Here is a 22,893-nt window from a genome sequence, read left to right as displayed (position 1 = left end):
AATAAATAAATAATATATATATATATATATATATATATATATATAATATTTAAATATCTATTTATATATAACATATAAGTATTATATATTATATATAATAAGTATGTAATTATATATAATATAATATATATAAATCTGATATATATATCTACACACACATATATATCAGATTTTACTGGTGCAAGAACCTGGTGGGGGGAACAGTCAAGGCTGGGGGTTGCCTGTGCTGCCCATGCCTAAGAGAGTAAGTTTCATTCAGAGCAGTCACGTTAGCAAGCTCATTTGGCTGGCACACCCAGCTGTGTTCTCAACCACTCTATGAGAAATGAAGATGGTATGCAGATATCTTTCCTGATTTTTGCTTCCATTTCTCAGTCTGTTTACAGTTTGCTCAGAGAAGAAATATTTTATTTGATGAACCTCATCAAATTCCAACACCAATGATGAGTATGTGACAAGATGAAATTCTGGCAATGTAACTGAGACTTCACTTTTCTGAATAAGTGGCATCTAATAGCACAGAGGTGATCAATGGTGAACAAAGATCCTAAACAATTTTTTAAATTAATTTATAACATAGAAAATGGTCTTTCCAGATGCCAAGGCTTAAAAGTGCAGTATCAAAACTTTGTTTTAGTTCTGAAAGTTTAGCTCAAATAGCAAAAGCCAGTCCCCAAAGGATTCTGTACATAACATTAATATCTATAAACCAGTATTCTTCAAACTACAGGCTGGGATTTATTAGCAGAATGTGAAATCAACATATTAAGTTGCAACTAGATTTTTTATTTTTTTAACATTTTTTAAAGATTTTATTTACTTATTTGCGAGAGAGAGAGAGAGAGAGAGAAGGAGCCCAAAGGGAGATGGAAAAGCAAGTTCCCTGCTGAGCAGCTACGCACCTCCCCATCCCCCCAACCCCAACATGGGGCTCAATCCCAGGACCTTGAGATCATGACCTGAGCCCAAGGCAGACACTTAAACTGACTAAACCATCCAGGTGCCCCAGTAACTAGATTTTTTAAATGAGAGACCAGAATAGAATAAAACATGAGAGGGCATTTACGTAGACAAGGATAATTATTGTTTTTTGAAATGTTTATTTTGCATGCACACACATGCTTGTGTGTGTATGTTGGGCCTCCGTTTAAAATATATTTCTTACTGCAAGTTGTGTCAAATGCTTGAAAGACACCACCATAAATGATAAATTTGGGAAAATATTGAGGAAGAGTCTGATTGCCCAGCCTCTCAATGGACTAAATAAATGAGCTCCAACTGAGAAAATGCATCAGGTCAGAGGTGACAAGAGTATGAAAGAACTGAAAGAACTGCAGTGGTCCCCTGCTTATCCTTGGTATCACTTTCTATAGTTTGTTAACTAATGGCCAACTGTGACCCAAAGGCAGATGATCCTCCTCCAGACAAAATGGGCAGAAGGTCAATAGTAGCTTAACGCTACATCACAATGCCTACATCATTCACCTCCCTCATCTCATCCTGTGGACCTTTCATCGTCTCACCTCATCACCAGAAGAAGGGTGAGTATAGGACAATAAGATATCTTGAGAGGGAGAGAGAAACCACATTCACACAACTTTTATTATAGTATATTGTTACAAATGCTGTATTTTATTTTTGTTATTAATCTGCTACTGTGCCTGCTTATAAATTAAACTTTATCATAGCTATGTATGTATAGGAAAAAACATGGTATATACAGGGTTCAGTACTATCCATAGTATCAGGCATCCACAGGAAGTCTTGGAACACATCCCCTGTGGATGAGGGGGTATTCCTGTATATCAAAGACGCAGCCTCAGGGTGTTTTGCATCCTGAGCCAGACATTTGGGAGAGGGAAGAGCATTGCCAGGAGGAGGGGCAGCAAATGCAAAGAATAGAAAGTGGGGAAATATAATAACTATTCAGCAGATAAAGAAGATGTTCATCTAGCTGAAGCCAAGTTAGACTGAATGGAAAGCTAAGCCAAATTGGATGTTCCTATAGTCAGAGAATTGTTCTTGATGGTCAGTGGAGTGTCATGGAATATTTTTGCTCTGGTGACTGACATGAAGATAACAGGATGGCCTGGAAGAGAAAGGAACTGAAGGTAAGAAGAATTTTTTTTAAATCTCGTGAATAGGTAGGCCCAAGGGATTACATAATATGTGTAGCAAAATTACAAATATGATTATTCCAGGGTGAAAGACTTAAAGTTCTCAGGGATGGTGAAAAGGGCACCTGGGTGGCTCAGTCAGTTAAGTGGTGAATTCTTGATTTCAGCTCAAGCCATGATCTCAGGATCCTGGGATAGAGCCCCGTGTCTGCTTCAACACCCCCTGGGGCATTCAGCCGGGAGTCTGCTTCAGGATTCTCTCTCTCCTTCTGCCCCTCCCCCTGCTTGCTCTTTCTCTCTCTCTCTCATAAATAAATTTTTAAAATAAAAATTTCTCAGGAATGAGGTACACGGAAAGGACAAAAGAAAAGAGTTCTAGGATGAAAGTCTCTTTCTCTTGGCCATTGCAAATAAGTCTACTTGTTAACATTGGTGGAATAACTAGTATTGTTAATATCATAAATGTTTCATGCTCCTATTACACCTCAAAGTGCTTTCACAACCACTAGTCCTTTGATTTTCACAATCACCTTAAGAGGCAACGAGGGGATATACCACTATCTCTGTTTTAAAGGTGGTGACACTGTATCCCAAAGAGCCTTGTGACTTCCTAAAACCACACAGTTAGTGATGAGACTAACTCATCAGGCCTTCTCGCTCTTAGCCCAGGATTCTCTGTATGACAGGTCATACCTCACAGACCAAAACATTCTCAAATAATGACCCATCGATCTATTGATTAAGATTATTCCAAGAATTGAAATGGCCTAATATTTCAAGGAGAAAGCCCATGCAAAAGGCCACTGTGGCTTGGTGTAAGTTTATTTAATAAATATTTTTCTTATTTGGAGGTTTTAATTTTAAGTATGTGGTCTACTCTTTTTGTATGATTATTTGCTCAAAAAAATTTTAGTCAGCAACACACCTCATAAAAATTTAATATGTTTCAGAGCCCTTTTTACTGTTTAAAAAAGCACAAATCAGGCATTCTTGAATTTTGAATGTGGCGCCCCTGTAATTGGGCTCTCTTTCTGAGGAAGGCCCTTCCAAACCTCATAGTGAAATTGCACTTTTTAAAAGAAAACAACATTTGAACAGAGAGTTGTCTCAGACTGGTCCTCCACTCACCAAGAATCTGAACATCAACCTCTCAGATATGTCATGACTGCTCCATTCACCTGCATATTTCTTTCTTAAATCTTGAAAAATCCCTGCTCTCAAGTCTTGCCCTGGCTTCCAGAGATATGGAGAGGGAAGATGATGACTCAGCAGCCAAAGAGCCCTGAGTTTGGATGGCAGCTCTGGCTCTCCATGGACGGATAGCTTTGACCAAGTTAACTCATCTCTCTGGCCTCATTTTCTTACCTGTATCATAAAGTGGTGATATTTCACATCACAGGGTTATGCATGGTTGAAAGAGAGCAGATTGGGAAACACTGAGCCTGAAGTGGGCCTCATGGAATATTCACCACCTAAGAGCCTCTGAAAGACAAGGTTTGTAAGAGAACAATCACTGGATTCAATAAGTTACTTAGAGAATCAGCACTTGGCCCTCCCAGCCTTGCTCTTTTATCAGGCCAAAAGATTTATACACATGGGCTCTTACCTGGTCATAGTCTATAACCATGGAGCAAAGAATTGATAAAGTTTATTCAAAGTTGGAAAGCAACAGCCCTGACTTCTTCAATTCCTTCAATCAAAAAAATATTTATTAAACATTTACTATGTGCCAGCCAATGTTTGGGGCATTGAGAGTATAGAAATAAAGATGGGAAAGATTCTTCTATTGGGGCTTACTCTCTACTGAAGAATACAGGCAATAGGTAGACAAGCAAATAAACAAGAAGCAATAACTGATCAAGATTAGTATAACATAGAAGATTAAGATAAGGTGGCCTGAAAGAATGTTGGGAGAAAGTCAAAGAAGTCCTTTCCAAGGAAGTGACATTTAATCTGAGAGCCAGATTAAATATTAGAACACTTAATCTGATTCGAGTGGCCTGTTCATGTGAGAATCAAAAGAAAGAACAAAAACTCTACAGTGTAAATCAACTTGGGGTTCTCATGGAAGAGAAGGAACACCAGTATGGCTGGCATGAACAAGTGCAGCTGGCATTGTAGGATGATGAGAGGTTGACCAGAGATGAATGTGAGGAAGGAAGAAACCAGATTATTCAGTACCTTATAGTCCAGGGAAAGAGGCAAGATTTTGTTCTAGGAGGAATTGAGACCATCAGTGGTTATTAAACAAGGAAGCATCATGACGTAAGGTTTTTTAAAGTTCACTTAGTCTGCTCTTTGGAGAGAAAAACTCCAGACTAAGACAAGAACAGGACATCTTGTTGAAGGTATTACAGAGGTCTAGAAAGGAGAAGGTGGTCATCAGACTATGTAGCTCATGGTGGAGATGGAGAGAACATAGAATATATTCTGGAGAGCTGAGAAAATCTGGGGGGTCAGTACCATAAAGAGAGAACCAACCTAGAATGTTGGCTTAGTCAAGTGGGTGAATTATGGTACTGTTCACTGATAAGAAAAAGATGGGGAAGGAGTGAGTGGAGGGAAGAAGAGAGGAAGAAATTTAAATGTTCTTCTTTGGCTTTATGAAAAGACTAGACCTCAGAACAGGAGTAAAGACTAGTCTGTCCTTGGAGGAGCCTTCATATTTCCATTCCTAGGGCTCTGTGTAATGCTATACACAGCCTTATTACTTCATATGGACCAAGGTATGACATATGGACCAAAGAGCACAACTTTGAAATTCCTGATCTGTTGCTTTATCCACAAGCCCTTAATTTCGTCCCACTTTAATTTTCTATCTTATAAAATTGAAATAAAAAAGACTTATTTTGCCTACTCCATGGAATGCTGTATCAAAATTAGACATATATGAAAAAATATTTTGAAACTATAAGGCACAGGACAAACATAAGTTTTAAGGAAAGAATTAGGATCCCATGTTAGAAGGTAAGCTTTCTATGGATAGGGATTCTGTCTGTCTCAATCATAATCTCCAGCACCTAAAACGAAGGTACACAATAAATATATGTTGAATGAATGAATAATAACAGATTCTTCTAGAATGTAGGACTAGTGGGCATTAACACCAATGATCCCCATAACATTACACTATAGTTTTTCTACACATCTGTTTCAGAGGACTACCAAAGTTCAGCATACAGTAGGTGTGCAGTGGACACCTAGCAAATCTGATTCTCAGCAAATGAGACTGTGAATGGCCAGCAGCCAACTCACAAGCAATGTGTCTCACTGGACAGCCACACCAATCAATGCCCTTGGACATCTCCTGCCTTAAGGGCCTCTCAAACCTGAGTGCTCATGCAAAGCAAAATGTGCCAAAGACAAAAGGGAACACAGGAAACCATGGGATCACCATGGCACCTCCTATCGAGTGCTACTTTCACTAGAAAAGTGGGTGGGAAACTGAGGATAAAAAATATCCCAACTCTTAGGTCTCAGCTGTTCCCAGTTCATGGTTATATTGAGTTTTCAAAAGGTATTTGTTGCATGAAAGAACAAATAAATTCATGCATACATATGAAGACACTTAGGGATACTCTAAAATAGAATTCCTTTTTTTATTTTAAGATTTTATTTAATTATTTATTTATTTGAGAGAAGAGACAGCAAGTGTGGGGGAAGAACAGAGTGAGAGGGTCAAGCAGACTCCCCACTGAGTGCAGAGCCCAACATGGAGCTCAATCCCACGAGCTCAAGATGAGGATCTGAGCTGAAATCAAGAGTCAGACGCTCAACCAACTGAGCCACCCAGGCACCCCCAGAGTTCCTATTTTTCAGAAGACAAACAGGATTCTTAAGAATTTCAAGGTTGAAATGGATCATGCCCAGCTATGATCCCTAGATTTCAATGGTTAAAGGAGCATGAACGTTCTCTGCACTTTGAGTGGCACTGATGTATATGAAACGGGATAAAAAATGGAAGGTCCCAAATGCAGGTGCTACCTCACGGCTGCAGTTGGCTCACCATCTCTCCAAACACCATCTCCAGTCCCTTAACTTTAGGAAATTTAGAGAATTCACCTTCCAAAATGTCAGTTCTTTAACTCAGCACACAACATGGTGGGAGAAAAGCGAGTCATCCTTCCAGACTCCAAGCTTAGTCTGCTTGTCTGGAGCTCCACACATCTCTGAGCTGGCTTCCTCATGTTAATACAGAGAACCTTATCTTCTGTGTCATAGTGATATTATAATTATATAGGAAAATTCCTTGTGTCTTGGAGATACATACTAGAATATGTTGGATTGATATGCCATTATTTCTGTCTTTAAAATAATTAGGCTGGGAGCGGTATCTGGATGGCTCAGATAGTTGAGTGACTGACTCTTGGTTCTGGCTCAGGTCATGATCTCAGGGTCATGGGTTTGAGCCCAGAGTGGAGCTCCACACTCAGCAGGGAATCTGCTCAGGGACTGTTGCCCTCTGCCCCTCCCTCAACTCGTGCATGTGCACATACACACATTCTCTCTCTCTCTCTCTCTAAAATAATCTTTTATAAAATTTGGCAGGGGAAAAAAAAGAAAGTAAAAGTGGAAAATTGATCATTACTGCTAATCCAGATAAAGGAAATATGAATGTGTATTTTATTATTTCTAGGTTTATATATATTTGAAATTTTTGATGATAAAAATAAAAAATCAAAATGTCAAGAAAAAGGAAAGCTATCTGGGAAGGTTACTGAAAGGATTAAATGCACACTCTGTGCTCAGTAACTATTCCACTAACTTGTGAGCTCACACATAGGCACAAACTCTTAGCATCTTCTCCTTTGAGAATGTACAGAAACTCCTACTTTGGGGCAACATGATCAAACATATAACTTAATGCTGCTTCAAAGCCTCATGTGGTAGTTTTGTGTCTAAGATCTCTTGGGCACAAAGACTGATGCCATTCATGTTGATGGGCCACTGAGTGTTTTCTATTGACTCTTTCTGGAAGGAGGGAGGAGGTAGAGAGAAGAGCTGCATCTCTGAAGTGACTCTTTTACACACACATGATGAAAGCATGAACTTGGACAAGGTTTCTGAGCTACACGACAAATTGCTGTGTTGTCACCGATGATGGTCTAAGGGTTGAGTGAGAGCTGGTGCATGAAGGGGCTAACAGGAACAGCATGTGGTCAGAGTGCGTAGTGCTAACTGCCTCCTGCTCCCTCCCCTCAAGGAGAAACAAAGAATGAGCAAAGGGCTTTTGGGCAGTGACTTATTCAAGAGTTTGGATTTAGGCTGTGGGTGATTATTGTATATTGACCTTTCGTTAGTGTCAATTTTTTTGCTTTTTTTGGTTTTTTGGGTTTTTTTTTGGTTTTTTGTTTTTTTTTTCTAATGAATGTATATTATGCTTTGAGGAGAAAATGGGAAATGACAAGAAAAACTTATTGCAACAAGAAGCTACTTTTACAATACATCTTAGAAGCTGGAACAATTCGAGCCTGAACTGACATCTCACTTGGCAAGCAGAGCAGGTCTTAAGGTTCTCCTCATTGTACATCAGAGAAACTGAGTCATCAACTGGCCAGAAGGTGGGAAAATCTGACCTAGCCCTACACAGTGGTTATAGGTAGAATGCAGGGGCTGTTCCCAGAGACAGGAAGGACAGGACAAAATATGCTTATTCCAGAGACAGGAAGGACAGGACAAAAACAGAGTGCATCTCCTTTCCATTGCTCCAGCCTGGAAGTGGCAAAGTCATGGCAAGGAGAACATTCCAACAACACGGATGTGAGCAGGATGACATTTCAAGTGCACAGAGCAGCTGATTAATTAGGACAGGAGATCAAGTATCAACAGTCTTCTGAAGGCCCAGAGCAGAGCAGCGAGGCCTCCCTGGGATTTGTGAGTGTTCTGAAACAGGCCTACAATAAATAAGACCCAGGAGGAAGGCCCTAGAGGGCTGAGATGCTGCTTCTCAGAGAGGCCGGGCAGAGGGGACTTTTTATTGTGGGCCTGTGGGATAGGCGATGCCCATATATGGATGTTCAGTTGACATTCCAAGTCTGCTTTCTGTAGAGGAAGGGCGCTCCTGACGGGTGTGTGTTCCTGCAGCCCCCTGCATGTGCCGAGAGCCCCAAGGGCGAGGCTTCCACTAGAGCTGTCAGAAAGAGTTGACCGGGACCCAAAGAAATGTCCTTATCCCAGAACCCAGAGATGAACCCAGGTAAGGAGCATGTAACCTCCTGCACCGTGTTTGAGCCTCACAGGGGCACACGCTCATGCATTCCCTCTCTAATGCTGGCAGCAAATATCCACATAGCATAACTGCATGCCAGAAGCCATGCGAGGCCCTGGGCAATTGAATATTGCAACTAATCCCCATGCAATCATTTGTTCATTCACTCATTCATTCATCAAGCAGACATCCCAGAGCGCTGTTCACACACTAAGTTCTAGAGTTGCAGCAGTGAGCAAGACAGACCTCATCCCTGACCTCACTGATAGCCTCATGGGTAAAGGGCATGCTGGGGTCAGATGGCCTCCGTTTAAAGCCCATGCACAGATCATTTGGCCTCCCTGAGGCTCTGTTTCTTCAACTGTAAAATGGGTATTATCCCACCTCCTCTACAGAATTGCTATGAGGTTCGGAAGTCAAAGATTGGAAAGCTGCCTCCAGTACTCACAGGTAGGTGAACATTCTATGGAGAGAGGGGCTCTTGCAAATTCACCCTAGGCTATTTACCTACAGACAAAGAAGGCACCAAAAAGCTATATCGAGTTACTGGCTCATAAATGGGGAAAAAGGGAATTTCATAAAGAGACCACTGTGAATGCAGTGACTTATTGAGTGTAGAAGGCTGTTGGGGTAGGGCAGAAATCATTTCCACTTATATTTGAAGAGCATTCTGTGGTTTACAAAGGCGTTTTTGTAAAGCATAGAGCACCTCGAAGAGGGTTAGCCTGGCTCAGGTGTGTATGTCCCAGAGCAGAAGCTGCTTACCTGGTTTGCCCACACTAGAGGCAAGAAACTGAACTCTGTTACTTAGTTACGAACTTCATAATGGATAGAATTTGAGAATTCCCTGACAATGATGGAATCCAGACTATAGAAAAAAACGAACTAAATGCAGATCTCTACAAAGGTATATATAAGTTGCTACTTCCCCTACAAACACTGTTCTCTAGTTCTCACACTTCTCAGACACCACCATGTGCCCAAGTAGCAATTTTCAGTGATTGAAATAAGGAAAGAAGGGGGAAAAGAAGGGATATCTGGGGGATAAGTTCATTCAAATCTGCTGGGATGGACAGATTTTATTTAACAAAGCTTTCTTGGAGGTTCTGCCACTTACCCCCTACTCCAAGTTGAGAGTCCCTGCAGGACAGAGTGGGGTTGGCATGAGCCCTGTCTCTCTGATGGGATCCTGTCCAGTAGCTGTACCTTTTTGGCCACTTGGATACTGCATCAGTCCCTGGTCCTCTCACGGCCCTATGATGATCAGAGTTTAGCCCAACCTGCATAGGAACAGACATTTCCTCACTGTGGGACTGAATGCTTGATTGATAAGTATTCCCAGTCTGTTTACCTACAACTGTTTGTTTTTCTCAGGCTTATTTTTAAAGTTCTTACTGTTGCTTTCTAATGGTGACAGCACAGCTCCCTGTAATGCCAAAACTTGGGAACACCTGTTGTGTTCCTAGAGACACACTACAAAGGGGCCCACTGCAGATGTCTGTAGCTGAGGGTGATATCAATCTGTCCCTGTGGTGTAGTGGTGGGAACATGATGTGAATAGCCCTGATTTTTAGCATGAGCAGAAAGTTCTGTCTCACTGTGCATACATCAACAACTCTGTGTTATTTTCTGTACTGCAAAAACAAACAAACAAATGAACAAGAGACTACAGAAAGACTTCAAAGGTAACACGATGTCAATAAAAACGTATCTATGAATAAACACTCTCAATGTGAATGGCTAAATGTGCCCATAAAATAACACAGGGTTGCAGAATGGATAAAACAACAGGACCCATCCATATGTTGTCTACAAGAGACCCTTTTTGAATCTAAAGATACACCCAGACTGAAAGTGAAGGGATGGAGAAGCATCTTTCATGCCAATGGGCCTCAAAAGAAGGCCAGGGTAGCGATTCTCATATCAGACAGATTAGATTTTAAACTAAAGGCTATAGTCAGAGATACAGAAGGACACTACATAATTCTTAAAGGGACTATCCACCAAGATGATCTAACTATTGTAAATATCTATGCCCCCAATATGGGAGCAGCCAATTACATAAGAAAACTGTTAATCAAGATAAAGAGTCATATTGGTATGAATACATTAATAGTAGGAGATCTTAACACACCTCTTGCAGAAATAGACAGATCATTGAAGCAGAAAATCAATAAAGAAACAAGAGCATTGAATGACACATTGGACCAGATGGACCTCATAGATATATACAGAACATTCCACCCTAAAACAACAGAATACTCATTCTTCTCAAGTGCACATGGAACCTTCTCAAGAATAGACCACATACTGGGTCACAAATCAGGACTCAACTGATACCAAAAGACCGAGATTATTCCCTGCATATTCTCAGATCACAATGCTTTGAAACTGGAGCTTAATCAATAGGAAAAGTTCGGAAGGAACTCCTACACCTGGAAGCTAAAGACCACCTTGCTTAAGAATGCTTAGATCAACCAGGAGATCAAAGAAGAACTGAAACAATTCACGGAAACCAATGAGAATGAAGACACTTCGGTCCAAAACCTATGGGATACAGCAAAGGCGGTCCTAAGGGGGAAATACATAGCCATCCAAGCCTAGCTCAAAAAAAAAGAAAAATCCAGAACACACAAGCTGTCTCAACACCTTAAAGAACTGGAGAATCAACAACAAATCAAACCAATTCCACACATAAGAAGGGAAATAATCAAGATTAGAGCTGAGATCAATGAGGTAGAAACCAGAAATACAGTAGAACTTATCAATGAAACTAGAAGCTGGTTTTTAGAAAGAATCAATAGGATCGATAAACCATTGGTCACACTAATCCAAGAGAAAAGAGAGAAAGCCCAAATTAATAAAATTATGAATGAAAAGGGAGAGATCACAGCTAACACCAAGGAAGTAGAAACAATCATCAGAAGTTATTATCAACAGTTATATGCTAATAAGATAAGCAACCTAGATGAAATGGATGCATTCCTGAAAAACTATAAACTCCCAAAATTGAACCAGGAAGAAATTGACAACCTGAATAGACCGATATCTAGTACCAAGATTGAAACAGTGATCAAAAATTTCCCAAAAAACAAGAGCCCAGAACCTGATGGATTCCCTGGAAAATTCTACCAAACTTTCAAAGAAGATGTAACACCTATTCTCCTGAAGCTGTTTCAAAAAATTGAAGCAGAAGGAAAATTTTCAGACTCTTTCTATGAAGCCAGTATTACCCTGATCCCCAAACCAGGCAAAGACCCTACCAAAAAGGAGAATTTCAGACCAATACCACTGATTAATATGGATGCTAAGATTCTCAACAAGATCCTAGCAAACAGGATCCAACAGCACATTAAAAATATTATCCACCATGACCAGGTGGGATTCATCCCTGGGCAACAAGGATGGTTCAACATTCGCAAATCAATCAATGTGATAGAACAAATTAATAAGAGAAGAGAGAAGAGCCACATGGTCTTCTCAATTGATGCAGAAAAAGCATTTGACAAAATCCAGCATCCGTTCCTGATTAAAACACTTCAAAGTATAGAGATAGAGGAAACATTCCTGAACTTCATACAACCTATCTATGAAAGACCCACAGCAAATATCATCCTCAATGGGAAAAAGCTTGTAGCCTTCTTGTTGAGATCAGGAACACGACAAGGATGCCCACTCTCACCACTCTTTTTCAACATAGTATTAGAAGTCCTAGCAACAGCAATCAGACAACAAAGAGAAATAAAAGGTATCCAAATTGGCAATGAAGAAGTCAAACTCTCTCTCCTCGTGGATTACATGATTCTTTATATGGAAAACCCAAAAAACTCCACCCCAAACTACTAGAACTCATACAACAATTCAGCAACATGACAGGATACAAAGTCAATGTACAGAAATCAGTGGCTTTCTTACAGAAAGGGAAATTAGAGAATCGATTCCATTTACTATAGCACCAAGAACCATAAGATGCCTGGGAATAAACCTAACCAAAAAGGTAAAGGATCTGTACTCGAGGAACTACAGAACACTCATGAAAGAAATTGAAGAAGACATAAAAAGATGGAAGACCATTCCATGCTCTTGGATCGGAAGAATAAACATTGTTAAAATGTATATACTGCCTAGAGCAATCTATATTTTAATGCCATTCCGATCAAAATTCCACTGGTATTTTTCAAAGAGCTGGACAAATAATCCAAAAATTTGTATGGAATCAGAGGAGACCCCAAATCGCTAAGGAAATGTTGAAAAACAAAAATAAAACTGGGGCATCACGTTACCTGATTTCAAGCTTTACTACAGAGCTGTGATCACCAAGACAGCATGGTACTGGCATAAAAACAGACACATAGACGAGTGGAACAGAGTAGAGAGCCCAGATATGGACCCTCAATTCTATGGTCAAATAATCTTCGACAAAACAGGAAAAAATATACAGTAGAAAAAAGTCTTCAATAAATGGTGCTGGGAAAACTGGACAGCTATATGTAGAAGAATGAAACTCGACCATTCTCTTACACTGTACACAAAGATAAACTCAAAATGGATAAAAGACCTCAACGTGAGACAGGAATCCATCAGAATCCTAGAGGAGAACATAGGCAGTTATCTCTTCAATATCAGCCACAGCAACTTCTTTCAAGATATATCTCCAAAGGCAAAGGAAACAAAAGCGAAAATGAACTTTTGGTACTTCATCAAGATCAAAAGCTTCTGCACAGCAAAGGAAACTGTCGACAAAACAAAGAGGCAACCCACGGAATGGGAGAAGATATTTGCAAATAACAGTACAGACAAAAGGTTGATATCCAGGATCTATAAAGAACTCCTCAAACTCAACACACACAAAACAGACAGCCATATAAAAAAATGGGCAGAAGATATGAACAGACACTTCTCCAATGAAGACATACAAATGACTATCAGACACATGAAAAAATGTTCATCATCACTAGCCATCAGGGAGATTCAAATTAAAACCACATTGAGATACCACCTTACACCAGTTAGAATGTCCAAAATTAGCAGGACAGGAAACAACATGTGTTGGAGCGGATGTGGAGAAAGGGGAACCCTCTTACACTGTTGGTGGGAATGCAAGTTGGTGCAGCCACTTTGGAGAACAGTGTGGAGATTCCTCAAGAAATTAAAAATAGAGCTTCCCCATGACCCTGCAATTGCACTACTGGGTATTTATCACAAAGATACATATGTAGTGAAAAGCAGGGCCATCTGTACCCCAATGTATATAGCAACAATGGCCACGGTCGCCAAACTGTGGAAAGAACCAAGATGCCCTTCAACAGATGAATGGAAAAGGAAGATGTGGTCCATATACACTATGGAGTATTATGCCTCCGTCAGAAAGGGTGAATACCCAACTTTTGTAGCAACATGGACAGGACTGGAAGAGATTATGCTGAGTGAAATAAGTCAAGCAGAGAGAGTCAATTATCATATGGTTTGACTTATTTGTGGAGCATAACAAATAGCATGGAGGACATGGGGAGTTAGGAGAAGGGAGTTGAGGGAAATTGGAAGGGGAGGTGAACCATGAGAGACTATAGACTCTGAAAAACAATATGAGGGGTTTGAAGGGGCGGGGGGTGGGAGGTTGGGGGAACCAGGTGGTGGATATTAGGGAGGGCACGGATTGCATGGAGCACTGGGTGTGGTGCAAAAACAATGAATATTGTTACGCTGAAAATAAATTAAAAAAAAAAAAAAACAAAAAACAGGACCACACTCTCTTTCTGAGGCAGCCTGTGGCTTTCTTGCTGACCATTTTCAGCTTGTTCATGTATTGACTACCCCATCACAGACAGTACCACGTTTAAGCATCAAAACAACACTGTCATGGTCAGAACACATAAAGCCCTATCAGTTTAAAACAAACACACAAACAAAAAAGGGACAGAATTAGGTGGTCTTGTCCCTTCATCTCCTCTATTTCCAAGCTTTCTAAGTCAATTACTTAGCATCTTTTTGGTAAGCTGTCATAAAACCTCTCTCACTCTCCATCTCTTTTTCTGTCTGTAATCTAGATGCTCATGTCATTTCTTCCATGCATTCTGTTTTCCCTTTGACTCTGGCTACAACTTGATGCAGAAATTAGCTTCTGTTTGATAGGAGTTTACATTCTGCATAAAATGTCTGCATTTTCTGAATGTTGGCACAGCTCCCTGCCATATTTCCTAAGAAATCCAGTCACAACAAGAAGCTCATGACTTTCTAGTGATTGAATCTAAAGATTGGTCAAATCCTGGGAAGGAGGCTGGATCTTGCAAGACATAACAGAATGCCACTAAAAAGCCCATATTCCCCAAATGTTCCATTAAGGGTTCACTTTCAGCCTTTCCCTCCCCACACAACCTTACTGACCTCTCTGCACCCTCAGTTTCTCTCCCCAATACCTTCCATCCTCAGGAGACAGGGACCTACCTGTTCCTTCTTCCTGAGGGCATCTCTGCTCCAGCCATCTTTCCCAGGCCTCGATAAAATGTTTCTCCAAACACAGTCCTTTCTCAAAGGGAGAGTCAAGGATACGTCTCTCCTCCTCTACAAGAATGGGAAGAGCCGGGACGCCTGGGTGGCTCAGTTGGTTAAGCCTTTGGCTCAGGTCATGATCCCAGCGTCCTGGGATCAAGTCCCACATCGGGCTCCTTGCTTGGCAGGTAGCCTGCTTCTCCTTCTCCCTCTGCCTCTGCCTACCACTCTGTCTGCCTGTGCTTGCTCTTGCTTCTCTCTCTATGACAAATAAGTAAATAAAATCTTTAAAAAAAAAAAAAAAAAAGAATGGGAAGAGCCATAACATGTCCTTCCTCACCCCAGGTTCTGATGAAGGCCATATGAAGGCAAGGATGCAGACATTTTCTACAGAACATAAGGTCCTATCGAACATAGTGCATTAAGAGAGTGGTAGCAGCAGTGTGACACTAGAGATGGGAGGACTAGTCCTGTGTTTTCCACATATTTTCTGCCACAATGAATAATAGGAAATGTATTTTATATCTAGACTTATTACACACACACACATACACACATAGACACATAACTGAAACCAAGGTCTCACAAAACAATATCCCCTTATTATGTGTAGTCTAAGTTTTTACTCTTTCTCTCCCATTGCATCTTTACATGCTAGTGGTACCCACAAAATTCCTTTCGAAACCCACCAGTGAGGGGTGCCTGAGTGGCTTAGTAGGTTAAGCATCTCATTCTTGGCTAGGGTAGTGATCTCAGAGTCATGAAATCAACCCTGAGATCAAGCCTCACATCTGGTTCCATTCTCAGTGTGGAATCTGTTTGAGTTTCTCTCTCATGCTCTCCCTGTGCCCCCTCCCCATACTCACACATGCTTTCTTTCTCTCTTTCTCTCTCTCTCTCAATAAATAAATACAATCATAAAAAAAAAAAACACCAATGAGTCACCAACCTTACAAGAACCCTGATGTAGTCCTACTCTCATTCTAAAAAGAAGAAGAAACCAAGGCCCACTCATCTTTTTAAACATTTACTGCCAATCTACATACTCACAGTGTGCTAAATTTGGGTAGTGACAAGTTCATGGTGCCCTCAGGGATTTCATGGTCTAGCAAAGGGGTATAAAAAGACAAGTCTGTACAACGACTAGCCCATGTTTACACCATTCCAGGACAAAGACTAAAATTAATACTACACATAGTTCCTATTGTTGTTGTTGTTTTAATTTCTTGCCTATAGTTTTTATAAATAGTAAAACTTTATTTTAATTGTATTTTTAAATGTTTCCATTTGCAAGCACAGTTGATTAAAAAAAAAAAAAAACTTTCCTATAAATGTTCATGACTTCTCTGTGTATGTTAATCTGCTTCTGCTAGAGCCTGAAGTCAAAACAAACTAGCAGCATAAGAAGGAAGGATAGGATTTCAGAAGCCAAAGAATACAAATTCCTACTTTCTTATAGCATTTTATCACTTGACATCCTCTTCCATTAACATCAATTATTTTATTTCAATCTTCACAACAACCCCATGGTGTTGGTACTACCGTTTATGAATAGAAAGCAGAGGCACAGGCTGTGACTGACCCGGGGTCACTCAATCAGCAAGTGGCAGGAATGATAAACCCTTGATGGATTGTAATGGGAAGTAAGGAGGTAGGGTAGGTTAGGACTGGATTAGAGGAGGCCTGCATTTCTCTTGAGGCAACATTTATGAAAGGCTGCAATCCCTTATAAATTTGGGAAATTTCAAGTCACTATAACGACCATCTATCCCTTTCAATATATCATCAATGGTCCTCATAAATTTTGCTATATCATCACTTTCCTGTCATAGACTTCTATTTCAGGGTAAATGCCAGAAAATGGTGTTGCAAGGCCACCCCCAGCTCCAGATCTCTGCAAGAGCCTCCAAGACATAAGCCAAACATTCATTGTCTCCACACCCCTCCTCCCAACATGGCACTGACTCATATTCTCCACTCCCAGAGCGGGTTTCCTTCTCTAAACTGTTTATTTATTTTCAGAAATTCTCACAAGGCTAATGACAAAAAAACTGACATTTGTCTAAAGAGCTCAGACTGGGAGAAAATGCACAGCCCCTGAAGGGACAGTTGTGTGAACTTGAGAGTGGGGATTTTAAACCCCCGTTGCAAGTCAGAGCAAGAGGTCACTGTAAGAACCAGACAGAAGACAAGTTCAGCTGCAGTTGATCTATTCAAGGCCTAGATCTTGCAGAGTAAATATAAATAAATGAAATATATACTTCCATTTGTTGAAGAGAAGAGTTCTTTTGCCTAATTTCCTCTGTCTGTCATTAACACACACACACACAAATTCACACATAAATAGTACACGTAGAATTTGAGATCCAGTTCATCAAGAATCGTTTATGAGTTTATAAAGTAGTTTATAAAGGATGCCTCAGATACATTAACCTGTAAATTGCCTTCCATGTAGAGGAGGTAGGTCCAAACTTACTATTATAGTATTAAATTCAAGATTATAATCATTGTTGAAATGCCATTGATGGGAAAGAAGGCTGAAAAGGCAGGCAAAAGCCAAATCAGAAAATATCTTATGTGGCACAGTGAGGAAATAATCCTGTAGGAAATAAGCAACCACCAAATAATTGTAAGTAATGGTGGTTATGTGACCCTATTTTCATTACAAAAGACAATCCTGGATGCAAAGGGAGTATGAGTGGGAGGAAAGCAAGACTAGGAGCAGGTTGGCCAATTGGGCAGCTAGTATGATAACTACAACGATAAATTATGATTGTCCAGGAATGGTGAGAGAAGACATATCTTATGAGTGAAGCACCGACTGCCCTCTGTTCTAGACTGTATCTTCAAGGACCTTTGCATATCCATCAGCCTTGGAAGAGAGTACCTCTCTCCAGAGCAAAGGGAAGGTTTTGTGATAGTAGAAAAGAAGAAGATAGAACAGGCATGGTTACCGCCCATTATAAAATGTTTGGGTTCCCTGAGTTCAAAGTTCCTCTCAGGCAACACAGCTCACTGTATGCAGGTGTCTTCTGGCTCTCATTGCATTATCCTGTGGTGTCAGGGGAATGACACAAAAATGCTTACACTCTGACCCTGGTTATTGCTGTGAGCAATAAATTGTCCTTTGTCTTTGACCTATGAGACCATGTCTTTCACCAGCATTCATGAAACTGGTGGGCTTGACTGTTCACCTACAATTAGGGAACAATATCCGGCCCTTTACAATTCTTGATACTAGAATATAATTATTACAGCAGGAATTAAGAGAAAGGAATGGATAGGAAATAAATTTAAGTGGTTTTTGGCAGTGAGAGAAGAACAAATTTCTGATTTGAAATAAATGCTTTCTCCCTCTTCTATACACTCCCTCCTTTCCAAGAACACGTCTGTGAATCTATTCAATTCCTTTTCTTTTATGGTGCTGAAAGAGGTATGAATCAGGGGGAAATCTGAGAGGTACAAACAATTATGGTATTGATTTATATAAAAAACAGTCCAGAGTAGATCACAAAACACCAAAAGAGAAGATTACAAGATCCTTAAATTTGGGGATACTAGCAGGCTGGGTTTGAAGACTTTTAGAGCTTTTCAGGGGGGGAAAAAAAAAGAAAGGAGCTACTCAGGTATAGTTAAGATAGATAATAAATAGGAGGAGAGAGAGAGAGAAACAAACGAGAAGAACAGATATCAAGGTTTGCTGTGTCAAATGAGTGTGATCTTCCTTTAGTTCCTTATAGGATTTAGGAAAAGCTAAAATTGTTTTTAAATTTTTGTTTTTTTGTTGCCAGACTCCTGGGCCTTTTATTTTTCTATGACTCTAAGCCAAGGCACACTTCCAGGCAAGAACCAGCAGGTCTGGTTATATTTGGTTTATAAGTATGACACTTATGGGACAGTGATTTATTAGATGTGTCTTTTTAAATTTAAAAAAAAAAAAGAGGAATCTGTGATACCACTCTGTTTCTGACTTAAATATCTAGTTTTATAGGATGCCATTTACCACACCAAGTAATACAGGTAGAGGAGGAGGTTTGGGTGGAAATTTTAGGGTTTGGTCTTGAACGTATTGAGTTGGGAATGTCTGGCAGATGTGCAAACAGAGCGTGCTGGGCAGGAGTCAGTGGCACCTGTCACAATGGAATTGGGTGAGAGACTATGGCCAAGGATGGATCCCTGGAGCTTCAACAGAGACAGTGACAGGCCAGGGAAGGAGAAGAACAGGGGGAGACATGGTATCAGGAAAACTAAAGGAAGATGGTATGTCAAAAAAGATGGTTACATGCTCCAGTAGGCAGGAAGACAGATACTGGGACTGTTCCAGGACTCTCCAGCCAGAGTAAAACATGAAAATAAAAACAGAACTAAGAGATATAATATAAAAGACTTTCTAAAAAGTGGCCCTATTTTGATACAAGGTTTGTGGCCCTGCTGCCCACACATGGAAGAGAAACACACAGCAATAAGCGAGAAGGGAAGGGAGGCCTACAGGGCTCTGGGCTAAAAGCCAGCAAGGGCAGCCAAAAGTGCACAACTGAGATGGCAAGAGGCTTATAGAGTGTGATGGGGGCCAACATCAGGCCCAATGTATGATACCCATAGCTGAGAGGAACCTTTGACCCAGACAAGGAGGCTGAGAAAGCTGTGATGGCCTTCCAGTGCTGTAGAAGATGCCAGGCCACAACCTGGGCCAGCTGGGAGGAGGGGCGGCAGAGGCCAGCTTGGCTGTTTGTACACGGCACCCTTCTCCATTCCAGCACATTCTGTCCTCCATCAGCTCAGCCTCCAGGACTCTCCTCTCTGTTCTCTCAACTCAGGCTGACCACCAGATGCTAACTGCCAGATTCTGCCCAGATTCCCCATCCCTGCACTGCATCTGGGAAATTCTCCAGGCTCTAGGCAGGGAACATTAGAGCTCACCTCATAGGTTTCCTCACACACAGGAACCACTGTCCTGCTCCATGTGGAATGTGGGAAATGGCTTTCTTAATTCTCTGTCCAGTTTTCCATGTTCTTAGATATGAGGGTCAATCTAACTCCATCTTGGCCAGAAATGGAAACAGTTCCTATGACTTGAAATGCTATCTGCCTGTGAGCTATTGACTCCCAGGATCACACTTCCAGCCCTGCCTCTTCCCCACACTCCAGCTGTTTCTCTGACACCTTCATTCAAATGCCTAATAGTTACTCAGACACGCAACACCTACAAGAGTCCCTGATTTATGGCCCAAAGTGCACACCAGTTCCCCCTCCCTTGTCCATTTCTCCTTTCCTGAGTCTGCAGAAGACACATGTTCTCACTGTGTCCTTCTCTCACTAGTCCTTCCCACCCCTCCCCAGCCACACCCCACTCATGCACACATGTGTACACATGTACACACTCACACCCAAGTGATCGCCCACTTCTGCCTTTTGCTCACCAAAATTCATACTGCATCTGTCCTCTTCTGCCTCCCAGGCCTTCAAGCAGATCCACATCACCCGCATCTCTTGCCTCCATGTCCTCCGCATCCATGTCCTCTGTTCAGTCCATGCGCCTTCTACACTACATTCAACATAACATGAAATAATGTTTTCAAAATCTCCACATAGGATTTTGTCCCATGTGGCCCTTGTTCTCAGCTTCCCCCCTTCCCCCTACACACAGTCTGCATGGGCTTCCATTCTGTTCTGTGAACAGGCCAAGCCTGCTCATTCCCCAGGACTTTCACACATGCTGTTCCCTCCATCTGGGATTCATTCCCCAGGTGGTCAGAGACCTGGCTGCTAATCTTCCAGTCTGTTGAACTCTCCTCCTCAGGGAGGCCTTTGTTGTCCACTCCATTTGACAGAGGCCCTGCCCTTGTCCACCCCACATCACAACCCCTGTTTGTTTCTTTGACAGCACTTATCAGAGTTTACTGTCGTTCTGCTTGTATTGGTTCACAGTGTCCCATTTGTCTTTCTCCTTCAACTAGCAGCAGCTGGAGGACAGAAACACTGCTGGCCTTGATCATCACTCTCATTCCAGTCCCTAGGACAGTGTCTGGCTCTATGCACATAATGACCAAAAACATCAACCAGTCCATCAAAAACCCGGTGAACTGATGAATGAACAAGTGTGACTTCATCTCAGAGGTAGTGAGCAGCCCTTTAAGGATTTTAAGAAAGGAAGTCATATAATCAGATTCCTATTTTGGAGCCATTGATCCTTCTAGGATGTGCACAATGACGAGGGGGGCAAGCCTGGCAGCAGCTGGCCTAGAATGAAGAGGAGGAAAGGAGGCACCTAGTGCAAAACATTTAAGGAGGCACTCCTTTTCATGACCTCACAAGTGTGGAGTCACCTGAGGGTGGGTGTTGCCTTAAATGTTATGTCCTAGTTGCTTCCATCCCTGGAAGTGCTGGTGCCAGCCCTGGGCAGCAGGGGTACTCTTTGGGAGGTTACTGAAACTCTTCAGTCAAGAGTTGACAGCCCCATAGTAATGGCCAGAGTGGGCCAATCTGAGAGACACCCAGGAGACCTAGAAACCATGGAGCCCACCCTCCAGCTCATGTTGCACACCTCTCAACCAATATGCCTAAAAACCCACTGGCTTTCCTTCCTGTTTGCTTAACCTGATTATTTATATTTTTTTCAATCCTCCAGAGCTAATTATCTTAGCCACTGATCACCCTATGAGCCAGGAGAAGCATTCTTGGCAAAAAGAGCTCCCAGAGATGTTAGGAAAGGTTTGAGGTTTACAGACTCAGAATTCAAGGGCATTATAGCAGAAGAGAAACAGGAAGCCATTAATTATTCAGCAATTCTTGAACCATGCACCCGCAGAATGCTGGTGTCTGGGAATGGGCAAGGGCTTCCAGTGAAAACAATCCAAAACTCATAAAGTCTTTCTATTTTTCAGGTAATGTGACTTGGTGAAAGGGCATAAGTAAATAGAAAATCACTCAAGTTTTACTAAAAAACATTTTCTCAACTGTTTAGTATATTTGCCTTTATCTTTTTATTTTCCCACTGATGATATTTATTTTGAAATTTCAAATAAACCTTACAGACCATGAGAAATTTTTACGTTCAGGGCACCTGGATGGTTCTATTGGTAGAGCACAGAGTTCTTGATCTCAGGATTGTGAGTTCAAACTCCACATTGGACATGGAGCCTACATTAAAAAAAAAGATAATAAATAATAATAATAAAATAAAATAAATTTTTATGTTCATTAAACTAGACCTGGATTTGAAAAGATAGTGAATTATTGCCAGCGTGATGTTAATAAGCATCAATATAGAAAAACATAAAAAGCACTAAGAGAGGGAAACCAACAAAATGTAGACAGTGGGGGGGCGCCTGGATGGCTCAGTGGGTTAAGCCGCTGCCTTCGGCTCAGGTCATGATCTCAGGGTCCTGGGATCGAGTCCCGCATCAGGCTCTCTGCTCAGCAGGGAGCCTGCTTCCTCCTCTCTCTCTCTCTGCCTGCCTCTCTGCCTACTTGTAATCTCTCTGTCAAATAAATAAATAAAATCTTTTAAAAAAAAATGTAGACAGTGGGATTTATAAAGTCATCCCAAAAACCAAGTCTTTGTCTTCCTCACCCTTACCTCATCTTGTAAGTAAGAAGTGTTCAGCTGAGGGGAGAGTGTTTGGATCAGTCCCTGGCCTGGTCCCTGGTGTTCTGAGCCAGAAGATAAAGCTCCTGGCCATAGCTAGCTCTCGTTTCCCTGAGGTGAACACACAGCTGCTCAAACAGGTATGACCTGAGTGTATCTGCATTGTAAAACACAACAGCTTTGCTGCTTCTTGAAACTATAGCCCAGTGCTCCAAAGGAGTGGGTTTGCAGGCTGCTCCTTTGCAAAGGAATCCAGGTGAATTTCAAAGGAGTCCAAAGGAATTTCAGGTGTCTCAGCAGCTGTTTTTCTAGCTTACTTGCCTCTACCTTTATCTCATTTTAGATGGTATGACACCTAGCAGAGCATAACGAACAGCTATATTTTTTAAGATTTTTTTTATTTATTAGAGAGAAAGCACGAGTGAGAAAAGCAGAGGAAGAGGGAGAAGCAGACTCCCTGCTGAGTAGGGAGCCTGACACAAGGCTCAATC

At 41.3% G+C, this 22,893-nt stretch overlaps 1 long non-coding RNA gene across 1 annotated transcript in view; it reads right to left on the bottom strand.

Annotated features, from left to right (window-relative positions):
- The window catches only part of LOC131826030 (uncharacterized), a 66,215-nt gene that overhangs the window by 20,753 nt on the left and 22,569 nt on the right, over positions 1–22,893 (bottom strand). Inside the window, exons 6-7 of the long non-coding RNA XR_009351399.1 lie at positions 20,235–20,359; positions 3,483–3,599 (exon numbers count right to left, since the gene is read on the bottom strand). This is a non-coding gene — a long non-coding RNA (uncharacterized LOC131826030). The remainder of the gene's footprint in view (positions 1–3,482; positions 3,600–20,234; positions 20,360–22,893) is intronic.

This window comes from Mustela lutreola, chromosome 1 (genome assembly GCF_030435805.1).
Source record: "Mustela lutreola isolate mMusLut2 chromosome 1, mMusLut2.pri, whole genome shotgun sequence".
Classification (NCBI taxonomy): Eukaryota; Metazoa; Chordata; class Mammalia; order Carnivora; family Mustelidae; genus Mustela; species Mustela lutreola.
This window is presented reverse-complemented; position numbering and strand designations above follow the sequence as displayed.